This window comes from Rhinatrema bivittatum, chromosome 2 (assembly GCF_901001135.1).
Source record: "Rhinatrema bivittatum chromosome 2, aRhiBiv1.1, whole genome shotgun sequence".
Lineage (NCBI taxonomy): Eukaryota > Metazoa > Chordata > Amphibia > Gymnophiona > Rhinatrematidae > Rhinatrema > Rhinatrema bivittatum.
This window is the reverse complement of record NC_042616.1, coordinates 426,992,145-427,005,035: the sequence shown is the minus strand read 5'-3', so window position 1 is coordinate 427,005,035 and position 12,891 is coordinate 426,992,145. Positions and strand designations below refer to the sequence as shown.

General features: G+C 45.9%; 1 long non-coding RNA gene across 1 annotated transcript in view; it reads right to left on the bottom strand.

Annotated features, from left to right (window-relative positions):
* Positions 1 to 4,100, bottom strand: part of LOC115086155 — a 36,497-nt gene extending 32,397 nt beyond the window's left edge. Inside the window, exon 1 of the long non-coding RNA XR_003855113.1 lies at positions 3,981 to 4,100. This is a non-coding gene — a long non-coding RNA (uncharacterized LOC115086155). The remainder of the gene's footprint in view (positions 1 to 3,980) is intronic.
* Positions 4,101 to 12,891: the final 8,791 nt, after the last annotated feature.

Genomic DNA, 12,891 nt, shown 5'->3' with positions numbered 1-12,891 from the left:
ACTGGATGCACAGAGGTGGAGTCAGAAACGAGGGCTGAAGGAAGACATGGGCACTGTCCCTCAGGGCGCCCTACTCAGACCACCCGCGGGACTGAGTCGCGGACCACCCTGCTTCATGCGCGCCCTACTCAGCCCCGGAAGGCTGGTCGCGGACCACGCTGAGAGCGGGAGAGCACAGGAAAGAGGAAGCAGGTTGCTGCACTCCTGGCAGCTCAAGGCAAGGATACGCTGCACTCCTGGCAGCTCAAGGCAAGGATACGCTGCACTCCTGGCAGCTCAAGGCAGGTTAAAGCATCAGGATCAGGAACAAGGATAAGACAGACCTCAGGGCTGGAACAAGGACATCTGGAACAGCAGGAACATCAGGACTGGAACACGAATACTGGAACAGGAGACACACCTCAGGACTGGAACATGGACATCTGGAACAGCAGGAACATCAGGACTGGAACACAAGTACTGGACGAAGAGACAGACCTTGGGACTGGAACGGCAGGCAGTCAGACATCAGGACTGGACGAGGAGCTCCAACAGGTAACAAGAAACACAGGACCTTGCAGAAGGCTGGAACACAAGGCAGCTCCTGGAACGAGGATCTCAGGAGTGACCAACTCCTTGCGAAGGCAAAGACAGACTGAACGCTGAGCCCTTTAGTAGAGCTGAGGTGGACAACGCCCAGGGAGGGGTCAGCAGGGGGCCACACCTGGCTGGCCCTTGAAGAGGAGCAGAGAGGCGCGCGCTCGCGCCCTAGGAGGCTGGAGAGAAGAGCTGGAAGCTGGTGGCATCCTCAGCCACGTGGAGGGCCCAAGGAAGCCGCGGAGCAGCCCTGGACTGGAGCTGGGTGAAGGCAGGTCGCTGGAGCAGCTCCCAGCCGCAAGGACTGAAGCAGAGAGAGGTAAGGCTGGCTGCAGGAGAAGCAGGGGGCTGTAGCAGGCTGCAGGCACCGTTCCACACTGCAAGGCTGAAGCAGGAAGGCAGAAGCGAGGTAAGCTGGCTGCAGGGAGAACAGAGAGACTGCAGGCAGAGTAGAGAGCTGTAGCAGGCTGCAGGCACCGGCAGGGACGGCTTCCCTGCTGGGCAAGGACCCGGGCTGAAGCAGGCACCGGCAAGGACGGCCTCCCTGCTGGCTGAAAGGTCCCGGGATTGCAGCAGTACGTCGGGGAAAGGCAGAAACAGCAGCAGAGTCAGCAGCCCGACTGGCTGTGAAGGTAAGAGCCTGCCCACGCTCCTCGCGGGCAGGATCACAACACTGATAGTGCCCTTTACTGGGATCCCTTGTTTTAGATGGAATTTGTAATGCATCTGTACCTTTCTGGATGAAAGACTTCCCTCTTCCAAAGGTTTGGTATACTGACTCCCAGATACCATGGGTTATCAGCTCCAAGTAGAAAAAATATTAGTTGAACCCCAAAAGGGAACAATTAAGCAAGAAGCAGGAAGGGTGGAATAAAACTTCCTTGCCTCCTAACAGAGGTGATAGTTAAAAAAGACAGTTAATGCAAAATTATAATTCCTCTGCATCGGTTCACCAGACAGCTTAAATCCTCTGGAGGAAAGACAAAAGACTGCCAGAATATTTCCTTACACATGATCTAACCTTACACAGCAGATGCCCCAATCCACTGCAAAGGGGTACCAAAGCTCTTACAGGGAATGCTATAAAAATTATTGGTTTAAGAGAGTCCCAAACAAGCTTAAAAGCTGGATAGATGAGTCAATGGAGAATGCTCGTAAATTGGAAAACTTTGTTACTCTTTTCCCATAAATTAGGAAAAATTAAAGCAAGAGACAGGGAACAAATTGTTAACTGAAGTTCCAAAACTAAAAGGATAGTAGGTGCATTAGGATGATAAACATCTAGGATACACCATCCGCACAGAGGCGTACCTAAAGTATTTGGCACCTGGGGCGGATACTTCTTTGGCACCCCCCCCATATTTAATTTTAAAATTTCCTAAACATCAATCAAATATTTTAAAGCAGCAGGCACATCAAATAACACCCAATAATTTAAACTAATAAAGATTTTAAAAATCTTCCGCTCTCCATATCTGTCATCCTAAAGGCCCTATTTACTAAGCATTTTTCCCATAGACACAAAATGGGAGAAAACCTTTAGTAAATGACCCTCTAAAATTGTTGTAGACTGGGGCATGCATGCACACACCCACACACACACACACACACACATGCTTCTTCTGTCTCTCTCTCTTTTTTTCACACACGCACACATGCAGACAAAAGCTGAACTGGAAACCACAATAAGCCAGATTCTGTATGCAGTGCAACAATGGAAAAGCAGAAAATCACTATTCCTTAAAATAATACAATCAAGAAATATAAATTAATCAGAATAGTGAAACCATATTTAAAAATATACATTTCAAACAGCTGATGAATAGAATAATATTAAATAATTAGAAGCTCCTATACAAATTTTTAAAAATGTCCTAAACATCAACAAAATACTTCAAAAAGGAGACATCAAATAACACCCAGTAATTAAACTAATAAGGATTTTAAAAATCCCTGCTCTCCATGTCTGTCACCCTGAGATTGTAGTGAACTGGGGGTATACACACACACAGACACAAACAAAATGTGCTCCCTCTGACTCACACACACATACCTGCCTGGTGAGAGACAGAGGGAGCTCGAGTATGTGTGTGTGTGTGTGTGTGTGTGTGCGTGTGTGTGAGACAGACACACGTTTCCTCTGTCTCTCTCTCACACATTCATACCCACTTCCTCTGTATCTCTCATACACGATTCCTGTCTCACACAAGCACACACAACATACACACATGCTTCCTCTCTCTCACCCCCAACCCCTTACAAAGGCACCCTCTCATATACATATACACAGGCACACACACACTGACTCTTATATACACTCACCATCTCATACACACACAGGCATCCTCTCATACACACACACACATACACACAGGCACCCTCTCATACACATACACATACACACACACACACACACACACACACGTCTTCTCATACACATCCTCCTACACACACAGGCACCCTCTCATACACACACATACCCCTCTCATACACACTGACACCCCTCTCATACACACACACACACACACACTGACACCCCCTCTCATACACACACACACACACACACACTGACACCCCCTCTCATACACACACACACACACACACACACACACACATGTCTTCTCATACACATCCTCCTACACACACAGGCACCCTCTCATACACACACATACCCCTCTCATACACACTGACACCCCTCTCATACACACACAAACACTGACACCACCTCTCATACACACCCACACGCACACACACATATACACACACACACACCCCTCTCATATATTGGCATTTACTCTCACAGGGCCAGTCTCTCACTTCTTCTGCCGCCGTCTCCAGGAAATGCCAGCGGCACCGCAGGGCCTTGTCTTCTGCCAGCAGGTCCAAGAAATGTTGGCAGCACCGCAGGGTCTCGTCTTCTTCAGGAGCTCACTTTTGCTGGTGAGCAGTGGGAACCCCGCCCACAAGTCACTGCTTAGCATCACCTCGGGACCTTCCTGCTGGCACCCCTCCCCCTATTGACAACCCGGGGCAGATCGCCCCCTTAATATGCCACTGCATCCGCATGTTCCCACATGGAGAAGCAAAACCCAAACCTTTCTCAATTATCTCTGCACAGAAGCTCCCCAGATTAATGGTACACTCCTTTAGTAAGGGGAAACCAAAGTTCCCTTACACTATGATTAAGTCTTAAAATGCTACTTATTTGGCTAAGTCAGATAGCCAGATACATCTAGAAAGCAATATATATCCAACTAAATCATACAGCAAACCATCTTGTAGGCTTTTTATATTTTTTACTCCACTTTTGTTTAATTTAAATCTAATCTTTGCTCAGGTATCACATCCCATCCTAAAAATGCAAAAAAAAAAAAAAAAAAAAATTAAATAGTCAAAGGTATTACCTGTACTAGAAACAGGTGTAAAGCTTGTGAAGTGTGTAAAGGAAGGTCCAGGATTTGCAGCCTCGCTGATTTGTGAAGGATGTTGCTAATCTCATGCTGATAGATAATATTCTTGCTTTCATACCGTATAAACTGGGAAATGAAAAACAATTGTGGTTTCATGTAATGCTTAAGTTTGTTTCCCTGTTAAGTCCCCTTTCCCTTCAGACAACTGCTTGGCTATGGTGCAGTGTACCAGCACAAATAATTCCAGCCTCATTTTCATCTAGAAGTGATAGTTTCTATGAGATTCATATTGAAAGGGGTTTCAAAAACTCCACTAGTTTCACTGGCCCTGAGTTTATTTCTGGTTAAATAGTTTCTGGTTAAATAGTTAGCCAGCTAAATATTAAACTGATAAAGTATAAAAAATGGTAAGCTGCCTGCTGCAATTAGGGAAGTAAATATTTAACTATCCAGCAGGTTATTACAAAGCCTGACTCAGGCATTTAAAGTAGCAATCTACCATTAACCCTTACACATTAGAAGTGATTTATGCTGGCATAAATGGTTATTTATACCCATCTGTCTACAAAGTTTATGACTTTGCCTTTTATGGAACAATTTTTATAACTGCTCATTTAGGGCTGGATTTTCTAAACTACCGTGGCTTCCTGAATCCCGGTGCTAACGGGGGGCAGGCTTGCGAAAGCCGGCAGCGATCGCGCGATTGCTGCCGGCTTTCGCACCCAATAGCGCCATCGTAAAAGGGGCGCACTACTGGCGGTGATAAGGGGCTCTACCTTTTCGCTGTCAGCAAAGTTTCCGCGGTGTCTGCCCCGACGCTACCCCGACTCCTCCTCTTCCGGTGCTGACGCCGCACCGACTCCACCCCGATCTAGGTATCGCGTGTGATATCAATAGAAAATGACCCCCTAAGTTGGAAAGTCTGTGGGTACTTTTAGTTGCAGACTTTGTACCAGTTTTCAAAGGGAAAGTATGCACATACTTTCCTTTCAGAAATAGCTTACAGAAAAAACCTGCACAGGTTTTCACCTGCTTTATATGCAGTTGACAATGTTTACCCCAAAAGAGATAACTTACAGTTGGTTCTGAATCAGCACAGTCTTCAGCTATTTTCTGCCCATTTTATGGAACAAATTGCCAGAAGAAATTAGGAAAGAGGGAAACTATCTCAAATTCAGAAAATGGCTAAAGGAGAAATTTATTCATACCTGATAATTTCCTATCCTTGAGTCGAGCCAGACCAGTAATTCCATCTCAGCCCAAGGGTTATATTCTTCCAACCAGTAGATGGAGAGAGAGACTAAAAGGCTTGCTGACATCACTCCTTATAAGCTCCCATGGTGACCTCAGCCTGCCAGTATCTTGTAACAAGCTAAGAATATCACACCAATACAATCTCCTTCCTCCCAACCAGGGGATATCCAAGAGAAAATAACATATGAACATAAACAATATAACAACATGAATAGGTATAAATATCACAGATTAATATTTCTTTACCTGCCAATGCTGAAGATTCAATGAAGAATTATCCCTTCTGAAAAACAAGCATGTTGCGGAAGTGGACCCTTGGGCTGAGATGGAATTGGCACAACTTGCAGGGTGCCAGGGCCAGCTGGACTAAGGCATGGGCCTCTATGGAGGAAAGGATCCATTGAGAAGAGGGAGATGCAGCCAGGGTTTAGATAAGGAGGAAAGTAGGTGGAGTTCAAGCAGAGTCAGTTTCAGGCAGTAGTCAGTTGCAGGCACAGTTCAAGCAGAATCAATGTCCAGGTAGTGGTCAGTGGCAGGCGGAGTTCAAGCAAGGTCAAAACCAAGATAGATATGTCCAAGTGTAGTCAGGACAAGGCAGGCAGGAAGGCAAGGCAAGACAGGCGGGCAGGATGGAACACAGGAGAACAAAAACCTGAACACAAGAAAGAGAGGAACTGAAGAACAAGGACTGGAACACTGGAACACAGGAATGCAGAGCCAATGCACACTTCAGCAAAGTCGACCTATTGCTGAGGTGTCGTTTGCAGGGAACTAGACCCTTTTAAGGGCTGCGGGTAGTGACGTCCGATTTAGGTGCCTCAGGGGATTTCCTGCCACTGGCCCTTAAAATAGCAGCCAGATGTGCAGGTGCACCTAGGGGAGGCACAGGATGAAGATAGCGGTGTCTTGTTGCAGGCCACGTTGTGGCTGTAGGAGTGTGATGGTCGGCCGGATCGCGGCTTGGGCGGCCTTCCTCGGAAGCGGGGCTGGAGGTAAGAGCAGAGGTCCATGGCTTCATGTCACGGACTGCCGAGCACAACAAAGTGATAGCAGAAATCTATATATTTGGCTGATTGGGGAGGGTCCTGGACTGGCCTGGCTGAACTAAAGGAAAGGAAATTATCAGGTAAGAACAAATTTCTCCTTCATCTAGCTAGACTAGTCCAAACACGTGGGATATATGCCTTGAGTGGCTGGGAAACTGTCAAACTCATTTTCAAGACCTCTGAAGCAAAACCATGAATGTCCAGACTATAATGCTTCAGAAATGAATGTAATGAGGACTAGATTGCCACTTTACAAATCTTCAATGGCAAATCCAATTGGAGCTTCAACCACAAAGCTGCTTACATTCTAGTGGAATGTGCTCTTAATCTTTTGGGTAGTGACAGTCCCTTATCTATATAGGCCATACTTATGACTTACTTAACTCGTCTTGGACCCAGCAAAGAGGACAAAAAGATCATGATCTTTTAATATTGTAACAAAATCCTCCTTACATCCAAGGAATGGAACTGAGGATGCTCCTTCCCACACAATTCCCTACAGAAGAAAGGAAGATATACCATCCAAGGTAAAAAGGCAAGATTACATTCAGAAGAAATAATGGGACTGTATGAATCTTCAGCATTTCCTCAGAAAAAAACAAGAAGGTTTCCCTGTATAAAAGAGCCTATAATTCTGCTATGTAGCTGGCTCAAAAAATTGCCACCAAAAATACCACCTTAAGAATGAGAAGCTTAACTGAAATATTGTTTAAAGTTCAAAGGACCTGCGAGGAATGACAAAACTAAATTTAGATTCCAAGATGGGACTGGATCTCTTACCAGAGGCCTAATGTGTTTCACTCCTCTATGGAAATGACACACATCTGTTTGAGAGGATAGAGGCCTACCCTGTACAAAGCCCCTGTGATATGCAATTGTTGCTACTTGTATCTTCAAGAAATTTAGGGCTAAACCCTTATCCAAATCTTCCTGGCACTCCACAGATGAGTGTATGCTTTAGAATTTTAAGGTGTTGTCTAGTGCATATTTAAATTTCGATTTATTTTCCAGTATAGTGATCTTGCCTTTTAAAAATATTTTTATGAGACATGGCTGATCCTTACAGATAAGGGCTTCGCAAGGAGCAGCTTTTCGTCAGTGGGTGGATTCGACCCACATTAGAGACGGTCAATCCTTTGTCCTCCATTTGTAAATTGAGAGTGATTCCTCTCCATGTTTTCACAAGGATGTTTGTCGTCTAAATGCGCTTTCTGCGCAAGGGAGACATCAGGGTTTAAATCGAAGGGGAGAGGAAGATTTTGCTCCTTTTGCCCTCCCTGATTGTCAGATGTCTTACACGCTTAGTAAGTGTTTATTTGTGGACAGCCCGGTAATTCCGGTTTTTGAAAAAAGGGGTGGACTAGGGTTCACTGAACAAAAGCCCCCCCTGAATGCTATTCTGTCCTATGATGCACCACCCATGGACCAGGTCCCGGCTGGGAAAAAGAACGTGTTCTACACTGCTGTCCTGCGCTGCTTTCAAACGCTCCAAGAACATTATGGGATTCACTCCATTTCCCCAGGGACGCCTGTGGATTTTGGAGCCCTTAGTGAGATCGATTGTAAAGCAGACAGGGTGAGACATGTGTTAGGGACACTACCTGCTGCCGTTAATCTGGTACCGGAACATTTAGCTACCAGGCTTGTTGCTCTTGAAGCTGTACGGGTCAGTGTGATGCACACACTAGACCAGTGGTTCTCAACCTTTTCCCCATTGTGACACACTTGACAGGCCACGCTCACATGTGTGACACACTGCTCATTACAATTTATGGTGGAAATAAAAAGTAAAGGTCTGGTAATTATTTTTATTGTTTAAAATGACACGAGGAAAAGATACATATTCTGTCTGAACAGAAATTGCATAAATAGTAAACATCCCACACCAAAACAGCACCAATTTCCAGCACTTAAACAGTAACCACCTTACCTAAGAAAAGGCAACACTGAAATATTACACCAGGCCTTAAGACACCAATACATCTCCTATTAGGAAAACGGACCAAGTCAGGCTGCTATAGAGCCCTACACAGAAACTACACGCCAGCAGAAAACCTCACCTGAATCACATGTGCTGACCCTCACCTAACAAAGAATAAAGAGACCAAAACGCATAACTAGAAGCATGCAGAAAAAACTGAATTGGAAACTGCAACAAGCCAGAGTCTCTGTATGCAGTGTAATAAAGGAAAAAAGAAACATCACCCATCCTTATAAAACAAATCAAGAAATATAAAATCAGTAGAACAGATTATTTCGAAACAGCTGATGAGTGGAATATCCAATAATTAAAAACTCATAGAAAAAATTTCTAGATACCAATAAAATATTTCAAAATAGCAGATACAAAGACCCAGTAATGAAAAATAAGGATACAAAAATTTTTTTGCTCTGCATACCTGGAAACATTTGATATCCAGGTGTCCTGAGATTGTTCTGAATTAGCAGGAGGAGGGGTGGTTTGCTTGGAACTTTCTCCTCTCTCAGTCACATACCAGCGCTCTCTCTCACACTGGCTCTCAATTACACACCTATACACACATGCTCTCAGTCACTCACATATACACATGCTTTTTCTCTCACTTATATAGGCTCTTAATTACACATTTACACACATGCTGTCTATCTTTTCACGCTTACACACACAGGCTTTCAATCACACACATACATGCTTTTTCTCTCACACACAGACTCTCATTAACATGCTTACAAACATGCTCTCTCTCTTTCTCTCATTTACACACAGGCTCTCAATCACATACTCACATGCTCCCTCACCTAAACCATCTCTCAATCACACATAGACACACATGCTTGCTCTCTTACTTATATACACAGGCTCTTAATCATGCATACACATGATCTCTCTCCCACACAAAGGATCTCAATCATACACACATACTCTTTCACACATACAGGTTCCCAATCGTAAACTTACATTCATGCTCTCTCTTTCACAGGCAGGCTCTTAATCACAAGACGTACTCTCTTACACATATACAGGCTCTCAATCACACACATACATGCTATCTCACACACACACACATACACACACAGGATCTCAAACACACATGCTTGCTTGTTTATTCACTCTCTCTCCCTCCCCCCCGGAACTAGCAGCAGCAGCAGCAGCCTCCTCCCAACCCTAACCTCCTTCATTTCAGTCCTCGCGGAGAAAGGAGTCCCATTGGCCGCGGGGGTTGACGCTCTTCTTCATTTTCCTCCGAGCCGCGCTGCACATTCTTCGGACCGCGCCTCTCTTCTGTTCTTCGGGCCGATTCTGACCACACTAGCATGGTCTCTTCTTCCCACGCACGCACCCGATGCTCACCACGTCCTCTTCCAGGCCGCGGGGGAGAGGGCGGGAAGAAGAGACCATGCCGGTCCCGCTGACTCCAACTGTTCTGCCGCGTTCTGCCCGGGCTGACAGCATTTTAAGCCCGGGCAGAGGAGGACCGGGGAGAAGCTATGTCAGCGGGGGACTGGGAAGTGTAGCGACACACCTGCGTGTTCTTGGCGACACACTGGTGTGTCGCGACACACCGGTTGAGAACCACTGCACTAGACACTATATTATTTCAACTCTGATGCCACAGAATTTAGTCGTTCCCCCCCCCCCCCCGCTTGTGACTCGTGGGGAAGTTATTATGAATGGATGTTTCAAGCTATATTTGGAAAGCCTTTGATTACGAACCTAGGTGAGGTTTCGCAGAAAATTTTGCAAAAATATGGTATCTCAGCAGCTTATTCTCTGGGTATGCTGGTGACACTGGATAATTTCAATCAAGTTTGGGAGATTTTAAAAGATATTATGCCTGATACCTATATTCGCATTGATCTTAGCAACCGTTTAAGCACATTTGCGCCAGCTGAGAGAAATCAGAGATTTCTTTTCATAATTCAACAGGGTTTTGAGGCGGCTGGCAGACCTTTGATCCCAGGCAAGCCGTTTAAACAAGAACAGCAGGGATCCGAAAGACACAGGGAGAGAGGCAGGGACATCCAGAGATCTCAGCCTGAAAAGCCCAACAGAAGGGTGAGTTTTAATTTCAGAAATCCTTCCTCCCAGGATAGAAATCAGAGAGAAAATAGGGGGTTTGGGAGTTCAAGACAGGATTACACACCCCTTCCTCAAAGAAATCCTTCGAATACTGGGTGGGCTCCACGGTATCCTGTGAGGGAGAATAGGGGGACGCCTCCTGCACAATTTCCAGCACCTGAGGAACCTCCAGGGGTGTCCAGGGCTGCAGCTAAAGCTGAGCACCCCCCCACCAACTCAGAAAAAACCTGCAAAGAGTGCCACTCACCATGGCTTCGCTGTCTCCAAAACTCAACCCCCTGTGGATCCAGAGTAAGGCGCGGAGAGAGTTGCATTTGGGTATGGTGGACACTGGTACTTCGCTTAACATTTTGACTAAGGAATGGGATAGTATACAGTACTTAAATGAAGATATAACTATTACCATCAGGTCAATACAGTAAAGTGCGGCCGCGGTTACCCTGCTCCTAACCCGCTTTCTACTCACTTTTTGGCCGCGTTAGTCCAACCCGCGATACACTATCCCCTTTAACCTACTATTACCGCCTCTTTAAATCACCAGGTAACCCCTTCCGCCCGCGGCATGTATATTACATGTAAATGATCGAATTAGCTTTTCCCTCCCATACAGTAACGTGCGCCCCGACTATCGCTTTTTTACCCTGCCGTTTTGCCGCGCGTTTAACCTGCTAATTTACCGCCTACCCCTACCCCTGCGTTAGAGGCAGGAGTAAGGGTAGACGGCAAACTTTCCCCCAAAAGGAAACCTAAAAACCTAAAATCCCCTCCTCCCAAAGTGACTTGACATGTTACCAACTTACTTTTTGTTGCTTTCAGCCCCTTCCCTTCTCTGCCGTCCTCCGGAGGGGGCAGCCGGCGGCGAAAGCAGCTTGCAGCGGTCCCCCTCGCGCAGGTCCCGGTTCTCCTGGCTCAGCCCTCATCTGAAGATTGTGAAGTCAGGTAAGAGTCCACTGTTCTTTGTCCTCTCCAGTCACGGCGCGAGTGGAGCGAAGCGAAGCGTACTTTCATTGGCTTGAGCGCCCGTCAATTTGGGCGCTCAAGCCAATGAAAGCACGTGGACGGGCGTGCGTGACGCACGCTGTGACGTCACGCCCGCCCGTTCATGTGCTTACATTGGCTTGAGCGCCCGTCAATTTGGGCTCTCAAGCCAATGAAGCACATGGACGGGCGGGTGATCGCCCGCCCATGGGTTAAAGTTGGGATCCACTTCCTGGTGCCTGTCATTTCAAATGTCATTTGAAATGACAAGTACCAGCGCACCCAGGATACTGTATAGGCGCTGTATTAAGCGCCTATATAGTAAAATGGGTTGCGTGGGCCTAACGCGTCACAGACGCTTCTTGGACACGGCTTGCATTTGCAAGCTATTTAAATACAGTATCGAGCGGTAGGTGAGCAGGACTGTGCGTGCGGCAAACGCGGGTACGCCTGGCACTAACGCAGCTCTTCCTACCGCTCCTTACTGTATCGGCCTGTATGTTTGCAGGTAAGCAGACTCAGGCTCCTTTAGCAACTATAGAGTTATTTTCCCCTTACTTCAAAGAATCTCGCAACATTAAAGTTGCATGTTTGTTTGATGATGAGGACCAGTTTGCTGTCTATTTCACACAGGCTGATGTCCCTGTCTTGCTGTCTATGATGAGGGAGGACCCATCATATGGCTTTGACGCTGTAAAAGCTTCAATATCAACCCAGTTCAAAACCTTAGTAGGGGAAGCTGAGCTGGAAAAGAGATTTACTGAATGGCTTAAATTAGGGGTTGTTCAGCTTTACCATACTCACTCTGGTTTGGTTCAAATCCCTAAACCAATAGGGATTGTATTAACTAAGCCTTTCAATCCACAAAAGCAGTATCCTGTGCATAGAAAATTCTGGGATGAACTAGATGAGATTATTTCTCAGAAAGTGGCTCAAGGTATTTTGAGGGCGGAATATTCTGAGTTTAATTCCCCTCTCCTTCCAGTGCCCAAACCGAATGGGAATACCTGTATGGTCATTGACTATTGGGTCCTTAATACCTCCTCTGAAACAGTGGCAGCGCAGACTCTTAATCCTGCGTCTACAATTGATAATTTACCACGCCCTAGGTGGAAAGCCACCTTGGATTTAGTTAATGGATTCTGGAGTATTCCTATCAGTTCTTCACTTGTAACTGCATTTACGTTTAGGGGTAAGCAAAATCAATACACCAGGCTCCCCCAGGGTTTTAAAAATTCCCCTGTATTATTTTCAGCTGCCGTTGAAGACCTTCTTCAACGTTGTCACATTGATAATGCCATTCCATATGTTGATGACATATGTGGCTTCAGACACGCTGCAGGTGCTCTGGAATTCTGTTGTTAAACTGATACAGGTTCTGGGTGAGGAACGCTTTGTGGTGAATTTTGCCAAGGCTAGAATAGGATTTGAGGAAATAAAGTTTCTAGGATTTTTAATTGGGGTGGCAGGAGCTACACTGGTCCCTACACTTCAAGAAAAAATAATTTCCTTTCCTGAGCCGAAGACTACTCGGCAACTGCAAGTCATTATGGGTAGCCTTAATTTT